This window comes from Natator depressus, chromosome 2, assembly GCF_965152275.1.
Source record: "Natator depressus isolate rNatDep1 chromosome 2, rNatDep2.hap1, whole genome shotgun sequence".
NCBI classification, from domain to species: Eukaryota; Metazoa; Chordata; order Testudines; family Cheloniidae; genus Natator; species Natator depressus.
The window spans coordinates 97137957-97156804 of record NC_134235.1 but is presented as its reverse complement, the minus strand read 5'-3'; positions in this window follow the sequence as shown (position 1 = coordinate 97156804).

The window sequence follows — 18848 nt, the reverse complement described above, 5'->3', positions numbered from 1 at the left end:
TCTTATTGCCAAAGATACTGTAAAGAAAAATAACTCCCAAAGTCACAGAACTAACACAACATGCTTAACTTCACCCTTCAGTTAGATTGCTTCTCACTGTTCCATTTCCTTGCCCCCGATTGTATATTGTCTGGCTAGATTGTAAGCTCTTCAGAACAGGGTCCTTGTTTTCCTATCTGTCTCTAAAGTGTCTAGCACACTGTTGGCTCTAGACAAATACATACTAAAAATGACAACATGCCTGTCACAGATTCCTCCTGAAAGTATATTCTCTTTATCTATGCAAGCTTGCTTTCTTTGTTCACCAGTTAGCTGCTGCTTTTGTATAGTTAGAGTTATATACCACTTGAATCTCTCTCTCTTATTCTAACGTAATAACATTTTAATCCTCCCATATAATATTGCTGCTAAATATCTTCAACATTACTTCAGAATCTCAGCAAGGGAAACAGAAGACTCTCAACTAAACACCCTGCAGTTTGGTTTGCAAAAGATGGCAGCAAATTAACCTCTGCATGTCCGTGGGGGATTCTACTTCAATCGTGTTGAACTTTAAAGGGAAAACTCACCTTACCTCCATACTCTCACAGACTTTACCACTTTATCATGTATGTCTTTGGGTGGCCTGGTGCTCTGCCTGGCTCTATGTAATTTTAATACATTTTATTTAGACCTGGAAAAAAGATAGCTATCCAAATAAGGTGCCCATGGCACTGTAATTTGGTTTTGTTTTTTGTTTTGCAAAATTACCCATAAGCTCCATCTTTGAGAAATGACATCACAGTTCAGGTGAGTTAGCGGTGTCTAGTGCTTTAACAGAGAGTCACTTGTGAATATCCAAGAGAGTGAAAAGATGTAAAGGAAGTAGGTCAGGTGAGGCAAATAAATAGCTTGACTTATGCACAGGCCTTGATTTGTTGGCATTTCTGAGCTATGGCTATACTACAGCTTATGTCGGCATAATTTATGTCGCTTAGGCCTGGTCTACACTGGGAGGGGGGGATCGATCTAAGATACGCAAGTTTAGCTATGAGGATAGCGTAGCTGAAGTCGACGTATCTTAGATCGACTTAGAATCACTTACTTTGCGTCCTCGCGGCGCGGGATCGACGGCCGCCGCTCTCCTGTCGACTCCGCTTCCACCTCTCGCCATGGTGGAGTTCCGGAGTCGACGGCAGAGTGATCGGGGATCGATTTATCGCGCCTACACTAGACATGATAAATTGATCCCCGATAGATCGATCACTACCCACCGATCTGGCCGGAAGTGTAGACATGGCCTCAGGGGTGTGAATAAACCACCCCCCAACCGACACAAGTTATACCAACATAAGCACCAGTGTGGACAGCACTATGTTGGTGGGTGAGCTTCTCCCACCAACACAGCTTCAGCCTCCCCCGGAAGTGGTTTTATTATGCCGATGGGCGAGCTCTCTCTCCTGTTGGCATAGGGCTTCTCCACCAGTTGTGCTGCAGCAGCACAGATGCATGTGTGAAGCTGTACTGCTGTAGCACTCCTAGTGTAGACAAGCCCTGAAATTCTGTACCTGCACTGTAACAAATCTGCTCATCCTGTATCATATTTAATCCATACCCTTTTTTGGAGCTTGTCAAAGATGTACTTGATATACGGTAAGTATAATAACCAATACCCAAGTGCTGTGGGGGTTTTTTGTTTTTGTTTTTTAGTAGCTAGTTTAACTTGATTCAGTGTGACATCTCTGGATGTAATGACATAATTGCAAGCAATTTCACATAATGAATTATGATATTGCTCTCGGCTGTGGCACCAAGACTAAATTAAAACTTGTTAAAAAAATTAAAAATTGACTTTTCTCCTGGTCATTTATTTCACATAGTAATGGGTATTGCAGGCATGAATGAAATATCACTAGGAACCTATGTATGATGTTAAATCTTTTTTGGAGTAGTGACTGTTGGACATCAATTTTATATATATATTTATCCTAATTTTTGTCTTCTCCCTCCTACTGAAAACCAACTTGTTCAAGGCATCAAGAATTCACGAAAAGATGACTATATATTTCATTGACGAATTTCACTCCATGTGACCTTACATCATCCACTTAAGCAGATGGCTGTAAAGTGTGTTCCCAAAATCTTTCCACAGGAATTTAAGTATATACAGGATTAGGACTTTAATCTAAATTGTTTAGGATTAACTACAAAAAATAATCATGATCGTTTTATCCAGTGAATAATGGATTTCCTTAATCTGATTTAAAAACTGGATGCAATAGCAGTACTTTTTTTACATGACAAAAATGGGCTCTCAGGAAAGTGTTTTGACTGGGTGACTTTGCCCATGCTAAGTGGACTTTTTCCTAGCTTTCCATACTACTCGGTGTACACATCTGTAAACTCAGATTTAGGAAGTTCAGGAATCAGATAGCTCTTTGCTCCTTGTTTGCATTGGGACATAAGTGTTAAGTAGCAGATGGCCTTTTTTCTCTGTGGTGCTAATCAAACTTTGATACATCTAGATTTGCACAAGGGAAAAGCTGATAAGGTTGACTGAATACATCCGCTAAACTGTTTCTTGCAGATCCTGAGAAATGACTCAATATTCAGTTAGTCTGGAAAGCTGGAACTAGAGGGACAATACGGTGGTTAAAATGTCAGCTTCTGTAAACAACCAAAGCAGAACCAATTGCTTACACACATCTCTGAATCAAATTCATAGGTTGGCTCTTTGTAAATGACCTTGCTGTCCTAATGCCTTCCTTGAGTAGGTTGTTTTTATGAATTGAGATGGTGAGGGACCTTGTTAATCAAATCTTGCATGCACAGGACTTCTGTTGACTTCTGTGGAAGCCCCAAGTGTGAAGGGCATGCAGAACTGAGACTTCAAATCCATCTCTTGGTGGAGGCAGTCCATGCTGCAAGAATGAGCAGAGATGCCGGCAGATGTATCCTCTGCAACAGAACCCCTTCCATGTGAGCCAAGAGTATATTCTGTGGGTGAACTTTGTTACTCCTCCATGCAAGAATAAAGCACATCCTGACTTGCTGCCAGGTACTGGTTGCTGCTGGAGCTAGTAGCATGCATGAGAGTCAGCTGTAGCCCTTTTTCCAGTTCAGCCCTTTCCTTACTTTGGGTCATGATGTATCCTGTTATGTAGACCTATCATCCACTGCAATCTAGTGTATTGTTCTACCTAGTTGTTTATATTGAGGGGATGGGGCAGGTTCTTTTTATCCTTTTTTATCTCTTCACCTTGTGCCCCAGCACTCATCAAGAATGATTTAGCCCCAATTATCTAAGCTAAGCTGGCTCGACCAGAGTTATGTATCACTTGCCTTTTTACTTCTGGAAATATAGCTTCAAATTCTGATAAGGTAAAATGGGCTTTGTAGTTTTCACTCCTCCTTAGTGTCCTCTTTCTTCCACTATCACACTTGGCATAGAGCCTCTATGGACAGAAGAAGCTCAGCATTAGCATAGGAGGGGATGCTGCAGGTCAGCATTGAGGTGTATTTGCAGAGTGTAATTGTACTTGTGGTTTGCAATGGGGTGTACAGATGATGCGGGGGGAGGGTCTGACTATCCCTGACCTGCTTTTTCTACTAGTCAGATTTGTGAACCTGCTACTAATTTGTAACCCAGGGACCCCCATGGTGCCAACTGGCACAAAACACTGGGTGCATAGTGTTTTACAGGGATTACCTGGGTCAGATATATTCATAATAGTTCACTGAAGGATGACATGTGAGGTCTCTCCTGACAGCCAGCAGCCCACTGGTCAACATAATCATTGCAAGATGTATGTATATTTAAAGAGTTATTTATCTATGCTGAAAAATATGAGGTCTTGGAGTTAAGGCAGGTCACCAGGAAGTGATACACCTTCAGCCTGAAAGGAATCTTTGAGGTAGAAGGCATCTATCTTCCTGTCTGACTATTTGTATATTGTGTATCGTATGCCTATTTGTATCCTGAGCCATAGGCAAAAGATGAGTTTGTTTGTTTATCCCTGAAGATTTTCTCTCTTGCAGATCTTGCCAACAGTGGCGGAGGAGGGGAGAAGGAACTCCTGTTTATGACAAGAGAAAAGGCTTATTTTGGTATATCTTGGGTGCAAAGAAACAAACGGGATCCTTCACCTAGGCGGCGAGCTGACAGCATGTCTGTCTCATGAATTGAAGGTCACAGACAACCTGGCTGAAGAGCACTGCAAAGATTTGGGTGAACATTGCTCTACAGAACATGAAAATATCTAGTTACGTCTAGACTCTAGAACGTGTTATGGTTTTATTTCATACGTTACCATTTGTTTCCAATACTTCTAATACTAGCTATTACTTTAATCTCTGTGTTTTGTTAAATAATCATATACCTGATGTCATTATAAACCAGAGATTCCCAAACTTGGTTCGTGACTTATTTAGGGTAAGCCCCTGGGGGGCCGCGAGACGCTTTGTTTACCTGAGCGTCCGCAGGTACGGTCGCTTGCAGCTCCCAGTGGCCGTGGTTCGCCATTCCCAGCCAATGGGAGTTGCGGGAAGTGGCTCTACCTGGCTCTACCTATGCTTATTCACATCAGTGAATTTAAGAAGAATATATTAGAAAAGGAATGTAGAGTCATCATAATGCAGATGAGCAGACCGAAAGCTTAAGCAAGGCAGAGCCTTTAATTAGTTTTGGTAGAATTCAATTTTTATATATAATTTGACAGATATCACTGCTTATTTTTAAGCACTTTTTTCAATTTTATTGATTTTACATTTTCCCAGTTGTGGGAAATTATGGGAGGTCAGGCAAAGGGGGAGGTCAGATAATAATGATTTAGTGACAGTAGATGTTGACATTCAAAAAGTTAGAGCTTTGTAATCATTAAAAACAAATAATTAACATCACAACTCAAAATATACAAAGTAAATATCTTTAAATCAAACTCTACGTTCTCAAGCACCATTTTTTTTATTTTGCCTAATCTGTAAATTTTACTTATTATCAATGAAAATATTGTAATACTCTTTGTACAAATCATGCCTTTTGAGATATCATTTAAAACTCATAATTTGCTGATGAATACTATGGCAAAATGCACGTAGCACGTTATAGGTGAGATTATAAACATAAACTGAGGCCATGAGTAAAAATATGTTTTCCAGAGAAGTCTGGGGAATGGCCAAACCAGTTCCTCAGAGACAAAGGGCAAGCTGACACCTGAGCCAGGTGTAAACAAGGACCATTACCTGCTAAGTGGCCATTCTTTGGCACAAAAGAGGCAGGGGCAAAAAATCTATATTTTATCAAATGAAACAGCATGGAGTTCCCTTCCACACAGACTGCCTATCACCTCGCTGCCAGTTGGAAATGCTTCTTAAAGTTGGGACAGGACTATAAAAAGAAGTGGCAGAAAACCTAAGGTACTCCTCCTTCCTCTTTGTCTCTCTCTTTCCCCCCTTCTCCATCGATTCTTTGCACCAGACCGGACAAAGGAAGCAACCATTGAACTGGAGAAGGGGTCCTGACTGAAGAAGTTTGGTCAGTAAGACTGCTGAAAGTGTGTGGTGAGAACTTTGCTTTCAATTTAACAAAGTTTGTTAAGTTAGGCACCAGTAATTGTTTTATCTTTATTTTTCTTGTAACCATTTCTGACTTTTATGATTCATTACTTGTACTCACTTAAAATCCCTCTCTTTGTAGTTAATAAACTTGTTTTACTCTGTTATCTAATCCAGGGTGTTTAAATTGAAGTGCCTGGGAAAGTCCATTGGGGTGGTAAATTATTTGCATGTTATGTCTATAAAGTTCATTATTGTCCAGGAGAGGGCTAGATGATACAGGACATGCATTTCTGGGAGAAAGTCTAGGACTTGGGCATGTGCTGGGGTCACCCTGCAGTATAACTAAGGCTGGTGAGAGCCAAGGTGTGACTGTCTGACTGCAGTACACAAACAGAGATGGCTGGTAGTTACTTGCATGCTGGAGGCTGTTTGTGCTGGAGCCTACAGTAGTAAAGCAGTTTAAAAGGCTCCCCAGGTTAGAGGGCAGGGGTGACACAGCTACTTATTAGTCTGGCTTGAACCCTGGATATGTCACTGTGCGTACAGTAAAATTTACTTTTACTGATTTAAAAACGTAATTCTTCCAAACCTACCTACACTTAAAATGTGAAACCACAAACTATTGTGTTATAGCTATATAGGGCCTGTTCCAAAAGTCCATTGAAGTCGATAGAAAAACTGTATCAGGCCCGGGCTGTATAAATATGGCTGTGGTCCAGTCAGTTCACACTGTTTAAAAATATACTTTTGTGTGTGGTCTGATTATAAAGATTTTAGTTTAAATCATGGAAATAACTAGGTAATGCTGCAACCAACCACTTGCAAAAGTTTTGAAAGCTGAATTTATGCTGTTTCCCCACTCTGCTTAATTACAAGACTAAAATTTTCCTTTAAGGTCAATATGAATGGCAAGCCTTTCAAAAAAAAATCTCTTTATGGGATTGGCAAAATAGTCAAGCAGCTGTTCCAGAATAGTCAATATCACTCCTTAAATAACAGCAATACTGAACAAGACTTGCATCATCGTCTTGTTCTGTATCTGCATGACTTTGGAGACCGTGTGTGTATCATGCACCAAGCCCCAGTTTTAGAATACATAAAATCCTAGAATCTGGAAGAATGTTTGAGGGCAGACAGCACTTGTCAGCCCTGCCTGCTTACTCAACAGGTCTCTGAGGGACAAAACTGGAGAAAATTCAACCTGTAAACATGGATCAGATGTGGTTCTGGTTAATATATTGCAGCCTTTGTACCACTCAGCCACTGCCACTTGGTTGGGCAGTATAACTATTGTCTGAGTGTCAAATGAAACCGACAATCTCTACATGGGATTTTTAACTTTTTTTGAGGAGGAGTGTGAAATGGGAGTAGCACCTTTAAAAAGCCTTTTTAAAAGGATAAATAAAGCAGATCTCTAACCCTCCCTTTTTCAAAACATTTGAGAAAATAGCTTTTATCTCCATTTCTGCACCCACCTCTCATCTCAGAAGATCCTTAGCTACATTTTTGGTTTCACTCTGCCCTTGGCAAAGAAACCAGTTTCCTAAAGAAATTAGCAGCTAAGTTTTCCTTCTTTATTATCCTTGGTTTCTGTGCAGCCATTTACTCTGTGAATCGCTCTATCCTCTCGGACCAACTCCATCTCTATGAAGTTCCCTCCATTGCCTTCAATCCGATGACGGATGAATTTTATCCATTATGTTCTGAATATCCTCTACCAGTTGTAGCTCTCATCATCGTATTTAGTAAAGTAAAACCTCTTGGACTACTTTACTCAAACTTTCACAGGAAGATATGTGTGTCTGTATTTCACATGTGAAAGTAAAGCATAATGAATTTTTATCAGCACATTTTAATGTCTTTCCTTATCCGTCCCTCCTGCCACCCAAAATCTTATGTATAATCCACCACTCTTTAATAGAAATAAATTGTAGCAATAATATCTTAAGATAAATACATTCCTCACTCATATGATTAGCATATTCATATTTCAATAATGTTCTTTTCCTGGATGGATAGTTTACCTGATGACTAATTATTCATTTGTTACTTGAAGTGGTAAACAGCAAACCTGCTATATGGAGAATCTATTACTAATGTGGACAATATGTTTTCTTTATTACAGTAGTGAGTGCATGTTCTAGTCAGTATATTTTGGAAGTGTGGATCTTAATCCATCATCATAACCAGATATCTGTGAGTCCAGTAGCTGAAAGGAAAAATGGTCCTTTTTGAACATCACATATATTTATTTTCTCTCATCACTTCTGACATCACTTTGTGCCTTACCAGCCTATAATGGCACAGTAAAATCTAACTTGCTTTACTAGCAGTTACATTTTTCTGAAATTTAAAGTTTCAGCAATTGGCTTGATGTGGGCCGAAGATAGGATATCTGCCATTTGCAAGTATCAAATTAAAAATGAAGCTAAGAGAAGGAGGCAAAACAATGGGATAAACATCCATGTTACCCAGAAACTTTTGGAAACAGGTATTCACTGGCTGCTTAAATTAGGCATTCCATCGTGTTTATACTATTCCTTACATTAAGGCTGGCATATCATTCTCCATGAATTACTGTTTTATTATGTCTGAATATCTAAATCAGGTTGTCCAAGGTGAGAGAAATTTTTGATGCAGGTGTCCCTCTTGTCATATAAATGTCTTACCTGACTGGTGCTACCACTGTAGGGAGAGTCAGAAAATCCACAGAAACAAGGATAATTCAAGTATAAGAGTAAAATGGACTTTTATAATTAGTGAAAGAAAAACACAAACCAGCAAATTCTACCACATGGTGGCATTAGGGGAACTGTACTACTACAAATGCAGTCCTTTAGATGAGACATAACTGAAATAAATTACTACTTTCCCAGTCATTGTTTGCAAATCCCAATTTGAATGGCTACATTCTGCCTAGCTAATTATACCTGCAGTTTCAATTAGATACAGCAGTCATTTTCAGTACTGACTGAATTCTGGTACAGATCTGCTTTATACTTTAGTAGATCAGAGTGGCTGCACATCAACGGTGGATGAAGTATGTTTGTGTGTAATCCACAGCCCTGCTTTGATGCACAAAGAAGAGAGAATACTAAAACAGCAGGGTAGGTTTCCTATATAACACAAGTGCAGTGCCGAATAAGCCCAGTTTAATTCTAGAGGCTGCACTTTGCCTCCCAGGGGGATGGTCTGCACATTGGTTTGATGGAGGTGGCTAATCTAGCAGGTATACTGTTGTAATCTTCAAACCATAGGCAGCACATGGTGGGCATGCATGATGTTCCTGTTCAGAGGAGTAGCCAAGTGCATCTCACTGTATCCTCCTCAGTTTTTCCAAGATGGCGGAATCCTTGTGTGTGAGGATGCACCATGCTGTGTCTTTGAACTCCACTTCTGCCCTGGCTAAAGCAGGATTTGGACCACAGTTCAGGATACTTTGAAATCCCTGGCCAGTACTGGAAAATGACTATACCTTCCCTTCTTTAAAGCAAAGAGACATCGGAGAAGTGGTGTCCTTGTATTAATATTGATCGATGTAATAGTACAAGGGTTTTTAAAAATAAAATGAAAATGTGGTCTGCTATCAGAGATTCTTTTTAGTATTTGAAGCTTACATTAGCCTCACATGTTTTTTGATAATGAATGAACTCAAAGCCACATGTACTACCCTTGATCCACACACAATACCAGTTGATGTCTTAAGGTATTGCACTGATTATACAAGGTTTGAGGATGATTTGAGTAAGAAGACACTCCTGTTTCTCTTCCAGCAGGTGAGAACTAAAATCTGGAGCAATCCCAGATGCCTATATAATTAAGGTGCAGTAAATGCCGTGTAGACTTGTAGGGCCAGTTCAGGCCTGGTGTAAGTGCCTGCAGCACACATTGACTTCAGTGGAAGTCACATCCTTTTATTTCAGGAATGACTTTGCTCTACAGTGCCCATTATCAATATAGTAGGACCAATTTCTACTGGGTTCAGGGACTACTATGAGTGTCCCAAGGAGGAGAAAGAAAATCAGGTAGTTTTCAAGAGGGCAGCTAATTGTCTATTAACAGGCTCCGCCTTGAAAGTCACAGACATCTCAGACCTGCTTTTCACTTATACTAAGGCCACTTCATCCCACTCTGGTAGTGTAAAGGAGCCTTAAAGTGGCTTTAACATTTATGAGAATCAGGCTCATCATGGTTTGTTGTCCTCACTGTTTTATTCTGAAGGTCTCTAAATTAAAGGTTGTGAACTGTTAATTTTGGTTCAACATGTCTCAAATCTGTGAAGTGGGTATAGCATGAGAGCCTCATGTTTAGAGCTAATCAGGCTACCTTCTGTCTGGACAAGTTATTTTTCTCCTAATGCTTTGGGATGTTGAGTACCTCTTGGAAGCTGCTCGGTGTCCTGCCTCCTGGTCCCATATGGGGGCTCTACATGTTGAGGATCTTCTTTATTACTAGACTACAGAACAAAATGATTTAGAAAATATGACATTTAATTTTAAAATACTGCATTTTCTGTGACCTGGGACAAGGTAATGCTGAGTATATTCACTGAAGCTAAGTGGTGCTCTCATACTGAATTCTGGATTAACAGTGTCTGTCAATTCACTGATTTACCAGACCCTGTTCCTATAGCATCTGAGCACCTAGCAAACATTAATGGACTAGAGCCTTGCTGATATTAAGGCAACTTTATGGCTCTCTGGCACTTTGAATGGACTTGAAGTGGGTACAAATTAAAGTGACACCCACTTTAAGGCCCTTGGTGCTGCTATAGCAATGTGAAGTAGCTTCAGTGTAAATGAGAATAGGGCTCTAATAAATGTATCCTCATTACCTGTCTGCGAGACAGGAAATATTCTCCCTATTTTACAGTTGCGGAAAACTGATGCAATAAGGCCTCAGTTCAGGAGAGCACGTAAGTACATGCTTACAGTTAAGCATGTGCCTAAGATCTCTTTCTGTACTGAGGCCTTGGAGTGTTGCTCAACACTGGTAGTCTGTAGTACAGCTGGATGTTGAATCTCCATCTCCTGAGGCCCATTCCTGTGCCTTAACCAAAAGGCCATCTTCCCTCCTTCCATTTTGAAAGTTGTTGTCCCCATGTTTGTAGTCATACAAGATAGTCTAAACACCCTTGACCCATCTAGAGTCAAAGATAAGATAACTACTGATGACCGATAAAGCCAATGTTGATGTGTTTATACTTCAGTGGCATAAAACAACATATCTGCATTGTCTTTAGCATCTAAATGTAACCTTGGGTCATTGTTTTGATAGAAATGGTAGAAAAAAATGCAATAGGATGGAAAGGCAAAATTTGTTTAACAGTTTTATTCTATATCAAATAGATGGCATCTCTTCAGGCCAACGGAGAAAGTTTGACTAGTTTGAAGTTGCAAGCTACGACCTTGAGATTCAGGAAAACATTGACTTACTGTGGCAGCTGCATGCATCTTTTGCTGTCTCTTGCATTAGAAAGGGAATAAATCAGAGGCTGTGTGGAAGACGAAAAGGGTCATGTATAAAAGGTCAATCACACTAACCTTCAGCTTGACCTCATTTTTCATTCTAAATGTATTTTCAATGGAAAATGATATAAATTGTTCTAAATAAAAGATAATATAAGTAGATTTATAACAAGTCACATTAAATCTTTGAGGAACATTACAGTAAGGCCACAACATAATACAATTATGATCACTAATGTGCGTGATATTTTTATTAATCTATATACATACACATACTGTATTTGAATAAAATGTTTTGTTCAGTGTATGCTACTGAATACCTAACACTGAATAATTGATTCATACATACCTGAGTGTCTCTGGATCAAGTTTAGAAGTGTGAGCAACAAGAGTGATGTAGTGGTGGGAGTCTGCTATAGACCACCGGATCAGGGGGATGAGGTGGATGAGGCTTTCTTCCGGCAACTCGCAGAAGTTACTAGATCGCACGCCCTGGTTCTCATGGGTGACTTCAATTTTCCTGATATTTGCTGGGAGAGCAATACAGCGGTGCATAGACAATCCAGGAAGTTTTTGGAAAGCGTAGGGGACAATTTCCTGGTGCAAGTGCTAGACGAGCCAACTAGGGGGGGAGCTTTTCTTGACCTCCTGCTCACAAACAGGGAAGAATTAGTGGGGGTAGCAAAAGTGGATGGGAATCTGGGAGGCAGTGACCATGAGATGGTCGAGTTCAGGATCCTGACACAGGGAAGAAAGGTAAACAGCAGGATACGGACCCTGGACTTCAGGAAAGCAGACTTTGACTCCCTCAGGGAGCAGATGGGTAAGATCCCCTGGGGGACTAACATGAAGGGGAAAGGAGTCCAGGAGAGCTGGCTGTATTTCAAGGAATCCCTGTTGAGGTTACAGGGACAAACCATCCCGATGAGTCGAAAGAATAGTAAATATGGCAGGCGACCAGCTTGGCTTAATGGTGAAATCCTAGCGGATCTTAAACATAAAAAAGAAGCTTACAAGAAGTGGAAGGTTGGACATATGACCAGGGAAGAGTACAAAAATATTGCTCGGGCATGTAGGAATGAAATCAGGAGGACAAATCGCACCTGGAGCTGCAGCTAGCAAGAGATGTCAAGAGTAACAAGAAGGGTTTCTTCAGGTATGTTGGCAACAAGAAGAAAGCCAAGGAAAGTGTGGGCCCCTTACTGAATGAGGGAGGCAACCTAGTGACAGAGAATGTGGAAAAAGCTAATGTGCTCAATGCTTTTTTTGCCTCTGTCTTCACTAACAAGGACAGCTCCCAGACTGCAGCGCTGGGCATCGCAACATGGGGAGTAGAAGGCCAGCCCTCTGTGGAGAAAGAGGTGGTTAGGGACTATTTAGAAAAGCTGGACATGCACAAGTCCATGGGGCCGGACGAGTTGCATCCGAGAGTGCTAAAGGAATTGGCGTCTGTGATTGCAGAGCCATTGGCCATTATCTTTGAAAACTCGTGGCGAACGGGGGAAGTCCCAGATGACTGGAAAAAGGCTAATGTAGTGCCCATCTTTAAAAAAGGGAAGAAGGAGGATCCTGGGAACTACAGGCCAGTCAGCCTCACCTCAGTCCCCGGAAAAATCATGGAGCAGGTCCTCAAGGAATCAATCCTGAAGCACTTAGACGAGAGTAAAGTGATCAGGAACAGTCAGCATGGATTCACCAAGGGAAGGTCATGCCTGACTAATCTAATCGCCTTCTATGATGAGATTACTGATTCTGTGGATGAAGGGAAAGCAGTGGATGTATTGTTTCTTGACTTTAGCAAAGCTTTTGACACGGTCTCCCACAGTATTCTTGTCAGCAAGTTAAAGAAGTATGGGCTGGATGAATGTACTATAAGGTGGGTAGAAAGTTGGCTAGATTGTCGGGCTCAACGGGTAGTGATCAATGGCTCCATGTCTAGTTGGCAGCCGGTGTCAAGTGGAGTGCCCCAGGGGTCGGTCCTGGGGCCGGTTTTGTTCAATATCTTCATAAATGATCTGGAGGATGGTGTGGATTGCACTCTCAGCAAATTTGCGGATGATACTAAACTGGGAGGAGTGGTAGATACGTTGGAGGGCAGAGATAGGATACAGAGGGACCTGGACAAATTGGAGGATTGGGCCAAAAGAAACCTGATGAGGTTCAATAAGGATAAATGCAGGGTCCTGCACTTAGGACGGAAGAACCCAATGCACAGCTACAGACTAGGGACCGAATGGCTAGGCAGCAGTTCTGCGGAAAAGGACCTAGGGGTTACAGTGGACGAGAAGCTGGATATGAGTCAGCAGTGTGCCCTTGTTGCCAAGAAGGCCAATGGCATTTTGGGATGTATAAGTAGGGGCATAGCGAGCAGATCGAGGGACGTGATCGTTCCCCTCTATTCAACATTGGTGAGGCCTCATCTGGAGTACTGTGTCCAGTTTTGGGCCCCACACTACAAGAGGGATGTGGATAAATTGGAGAGAGTCCAGCGAAGGGCAACAAAAATGATTAGGGGTCTGGAACACATGACTTATGAGGAGAGGCTGAGGGAACTGGGATTGTTTAGTCTGCAGAAGAGAAGAATGAGGGGGGATTTGATAGCTGCTTTCAACTACTTGAGAGGTGGTTCCAAAGAGGATGGTTCTAGACTATTCTCAGTGGTAGAAGATGACAGGACAAGGAGTAATGGTCTCAAGTTGCAGTGGGGGAGGTTTAGGTTGGATATTAGGAAAAACTTTTTCACTAGGAGGGTGGTGAAACACTGGAATGCGTTACCTAGGGAGGTGGTAGAATCTCCTTCCTTAGAAGTTTTTAAGGTCAGGCTTGACAAAGCCCTGGCTGGGATGATTTAATTGGGGATTGGTCCTGCTTTGAGCAGGGGGTTGGACTAGATGACCTCCTGAGGTCCCTTCCAACCCTGATATTCTATGATTCTATGATATGTTTCAACTTAAATATTGCCGATAGTAACTGTTCTCAGGGGGTGTTATAATTTTGGACATGTCTCATTTTATTACTTAATTATGGTGTTTTGCTTTTACAAAAAATACATCATAGCAATTGTGTTTGGCCATTATTTCTGGGTAGGCTTGGAAGGATTAGATTTTTATCAGTAGATGTCAGTAAGCATGGATTTCATCGTAAACACACAAACTGATGAAAAAATAATTCCACTGATGATGACCAAAATTTACAGATAGGCAAAGTAAGAAAATTGCTACTTGTGAACTTATTAATCCCACATGAACATGTACAAAATGTGTTGTAATGAATGCTGCATTAAGCACATAGTTACAGCTCTGCTAAAACAGCTGGCTCCAGCACTAGCTCAGCTGGAGCTGCAGATAAATATGCAGCATTCAATAAAGCTTCAATTTTTTGCTCTTCCTCTTCCTCTTGGGGTGGGAGAGGTGGGGGAAGTTGGAGGGTCAAATCTTCCAGTCCCTACTCAAGTAAAACTCCTATTGCCATCAGCACCTCCACTCATAGATATTAACGTGCTCAATAACTATACACTTCATAATTTAAAAGCTGGGAATGGGCGACAGGAGATGGATCACTTGATTACCTGTTCTGTTCATTCCCTCTGGGGCACCTGGCATGGCCACCGTCGGAAGACAGGGTACGGGGCTAGATGGACCTTTGGTTTGATCCAGTATGGCCGTTCTTATGTTCTTAAATATCTGACCCATCGTATCCAGGGCTACACATCTTAGATGCGTTGGCTCGGGGACTACATTATCTGTCATATTCTGAACAGCGCTGAGCACACAGAGGGTACCCAGTGAATAATACAAATCATGACAATAATCATCCACTTTATGGACCCTGTGGATGCAATTTCTGTTCTTCGTTCTGGAATTGACCTGGATACAGCTGAAACCCTCAGAATTTGAGTCATAAACACATCTGATACTCGTACAACACTTTCTCATTCCTTCCTTTTCTTGAACTCGGAACAAAAAACGGCAAAACAAAATGTTTTTCAGATAAAATGTAAAATTTCACAGCAGCCATTGCTCTACAACCTAGCACGGGGCACAACCTGCCACCCATTGGGGATTAAATGGTCTCTTCTCATCTGACTCTAGTTCTCTCTCTCTCTCTCTCTCTCTCTCTCTCTTCATCTTTCCTGATCTCTGTGCTGCTTTTCATGCTGTCAATCATGACACCCTTCTCAATTGCCTGGGAGCATTTGCTGGAATCTCAGAGAACTGGCCTTCTTGGTTTTGCTCCCAGCTATCACAGTCTTCTTCCCCCCACCCCCTTCATCATGCAGCAGAGAGAGAGGCTGGTCCAGTGGATAGGGAGCTAGCTCTGAGACCTGGGTTCTATTCCCCACCCCCATCTCCCCCATGGACTTCCTGTATAGCCTCAAGCCAGTGCTTTACAGACAGTTTCAAAGCCTTTTAGGCACTCAAAGATGCTGCTAGGCATATAGTGAGGTTTACAAAGCACCGAACCTTCTAGGCGCTTTTGAAAATCGCACTAGATGCCTAAATACCTTTGCAAATCTGGGCCTTGGGGCACTGAGGCACAGAGAGATTATCTGTACAATGGGGATAACAGCACTGCTCTACATTACCGTGGGGCTGTGAGGAGAAATAGGTTAGACCTTGTGATGTGCTCAGATACTATGGTGATAAGGCCACATAAGTACCACAGATTAGAGTGGGAACTTTTCTATAACACTGCTATCTCCTCCCTGGGTTTTGGCCCCTTCTTTTCACCTAGCCCCCTCACATCTCCCTCTTCGGTGAATGTAACCTTGGCTGTATTTCTTCTGAGTCCCCTGTGTTTTGTCTTCAACCCCCAACTCCCCTCCCACGGAGGGATTCTTGTTTTACAGGCTCATCTAAGGACTTCCAGATCCTTAATTTAATTACCAGCCCTTTCTTGTCTTAATCACACTGCTTCTGTTCATAAACAAAATACTGACTCCCTGCCCAGGGGCACAAGTTGGGAGCAGTATCTCTTCTCTGCAGAACTCGCATTCCATACGCAGGCTGGGCAGCAGTTCAGAGCGCCACCTGGGGCTAGGACATGCGCTGCTAGCAGACCTCCTCTATGAAACTTGGGGGAGAGGGACAGGAACTCCCCTTGTAGCCCCCTAAATCGTACCCCTGGTTGTCTGGTGCTGTTAGAGAAACCAGTTTCCAATTGAATTTGACAGGGCAACTATATTTAATCTGTTGTGTTATCTTTGCTTTATAAGATGGGTGCATGGCTTTGCTATTCAGTGGGTGGTGTTACAGTGAGATGTCTAGCTTTAAAAAGAGTCTATATTTTTTGTTGAAATTCTGCTAATTTCTCTGGAATAATTTTAGCAAGTTGTGAATTATTTGGTATGAAGTGAAAGTGTATCAATGCCCCAAATCAGAAGAGCACTTCACTATGTACTTAATTTTAAGCACATTCTTAAGTGCTTCCCTGAAGTGTGAGCTAAAAGAATACAATGTTGTGTAATCAGTCCTGTGCTCAGGTGTAGCTGATAACTCAGCTGACCTGTGCTTCTGTCTCCAGATTATCTGGCGAGAACATGGAGATAACAAGGTTTGTGTCCTGCTATTAACCATAGTTTGCAGAGCTTGCAGAAGGGAGACATATTCACTTCATTACTGAGATGGGGTTCCGGAAGGCAGGGTTTTTCTTAGTCCATGCTTCACCATGAAGTTCTTTTCTGCCACCCATACTTTGGTGATGGGCTCAAAGTGTGGTGTTCTGTGCTGGTGTATTTTTCATCTCACTCTCCAGGGACTGAGACTGAACTGGCAGGTCACTCCTGGCCCATCCAGGAAAAGGCAGCAGGGCTTGCCTCATTGCTGTGTTTAGTGATGGTTTCCAAGAGTGTGCACTTCTGGTCCTTAACTAAATACGTTGGGATTCATTCTTAATTACACTATGGTCCCTTTGCACCATTCTGGCAATGTAAAGCATACTTAAAGTGATGGAAATCTCCTGAGACTATATCCTGTGTAGTGGGTCTTCCTAATCAGTATAGAACTGTCTTAAGGTCTTTATAACGGTCTTATTTAAAGCCCCAGGCATAAATGTGTGCAGGCCAGCTCAAAAGTAGGAGGAGGCATGGTGAGAGGGCCCTGTACTATGGTTATTCTCTGCTTCTTAGCGCTCATAGAAAGCCATGGGAAGCACATCATGAGTTAGAGCAGCCCTGATGCTGCTCTAAATTATAGGAAGGGCAGGTAGGGTTCTAATCAGCCCCAGAATAACTGTAGCACAAAGGTGTCCTAACACCATCTATCCCCTTTCTTCTGCCTACCTTTAACTCCTCTGCAGGGATGGAGTTGACTGAAAATCAGGCCCATGGGTTTAATTTGATAAGCTTGACTAGGGATGATTCAGATAGGCACTCCAGTTTCTTCAACCTCCCCCTTTCCTCAGCGCTCCCTTATTCACTCCTCTCATTCTGCTGCTCTTACTTTTTCCATCTTTTTGAGAAATCAAATCTGCTCCAAGATCTGGAAATATAGCCACTGAGACATAAAGGAACAGCTGACACTGTTTGCGTGTCTCTAGGAATGGCTTTGCATACAGGAAAAAACTATAAAAGTTATGGTTGTGTTAGGATTGTGATTCCCATAATTTTGCTTACTGTCATACTTGTCTAGGGTCCATCCGCCCCAATCCCCCCCAGATGCACATTAATGGAAATTACCTAAACAGCTTCCATTAACATTAGTGGGAATTGCATAGCTCAGATTGAATCCCTGGTTACTACTTTGAAAATGTACTCATAAGGATTTGTCTTATTACATACTATAGAGAAAACAGCAATTCTAATGGAGCTTTATGAAGGAAGGATGCTATGATCTAGGGACTAGCTCCTAGCATAGTGAAACACTGTCTCATTCCCCTTTATTCTTTCTCCCACAGAGAGATGTGAGACAAAACAGAACTTTGAAAAGTATGAAATAAATCTAAACTCTGTGGGTCACTTTGCCTCATCTTGGCTTCATTGCACTTGGCTGAACAAGTAAAACATGTAAAATGAAAAGAGACGATCCAGTATTATATCTATATCCCATTGCATTTATTCATCCTAACCAAAACTGTCAGTACTACAGTGAGTTGATGGGAAGATGTGCTATTGTTTATGTTTTGCTCTTAATATATTCTGTGTCAATGGTGCACACAAAATGTAATTCACAGATTAACAGTTGTAAAAGCAAACGACTTCAGACCTAGACTTGGAACCACTCGTAAACATGAAAGAGAATTAACTAAAGATCTGGAAATTGTTTTTATTGCATACAAATAGAAATCCTTTTAACACTAGGGACCCTTCAGTGGCAACATAGGAATGGCTGTATTTATATTGTGAAGTGTTAAGAAAGAAACCGTGTTAAAGCTTGAGTCATGTTGTGGTGAATCATATAAGTTAGAAATGGAAAAGGGTTTGTTTTTTTCCCATGTCCAGCAGAGGATTTTCCCATGTGCTATGGGCATGTTAATATCAATGGGAGTTTTTTGTTTAATTAAGGACTGGAGGACAGGGACCCACTTCTGCTTCTTGTCACTACTGTGAAGCACACATTACATCTATGATATTATAAGTAAAACATTTATAATTACATGGGAAAAAAACCTTACATTAAAACAACATTGTTAAGGTTGCAAAGTCAAGCACTCACTCGTTAAGAAATGCTAGAAGTAAGGTTCCTGTGGAACATGAATTTGGCCTGCTTGTGTGTACACATTTGATATCACATATTTAATTTGTTTTGTTTTTTTTCTGTAGGACCTTGTCTCATTCAGTGCACAGGATGGAAGATGCTAAATTAATGAGCAGGAATTGAATATATTTTTTTTCCTCTTCTTTTTTCA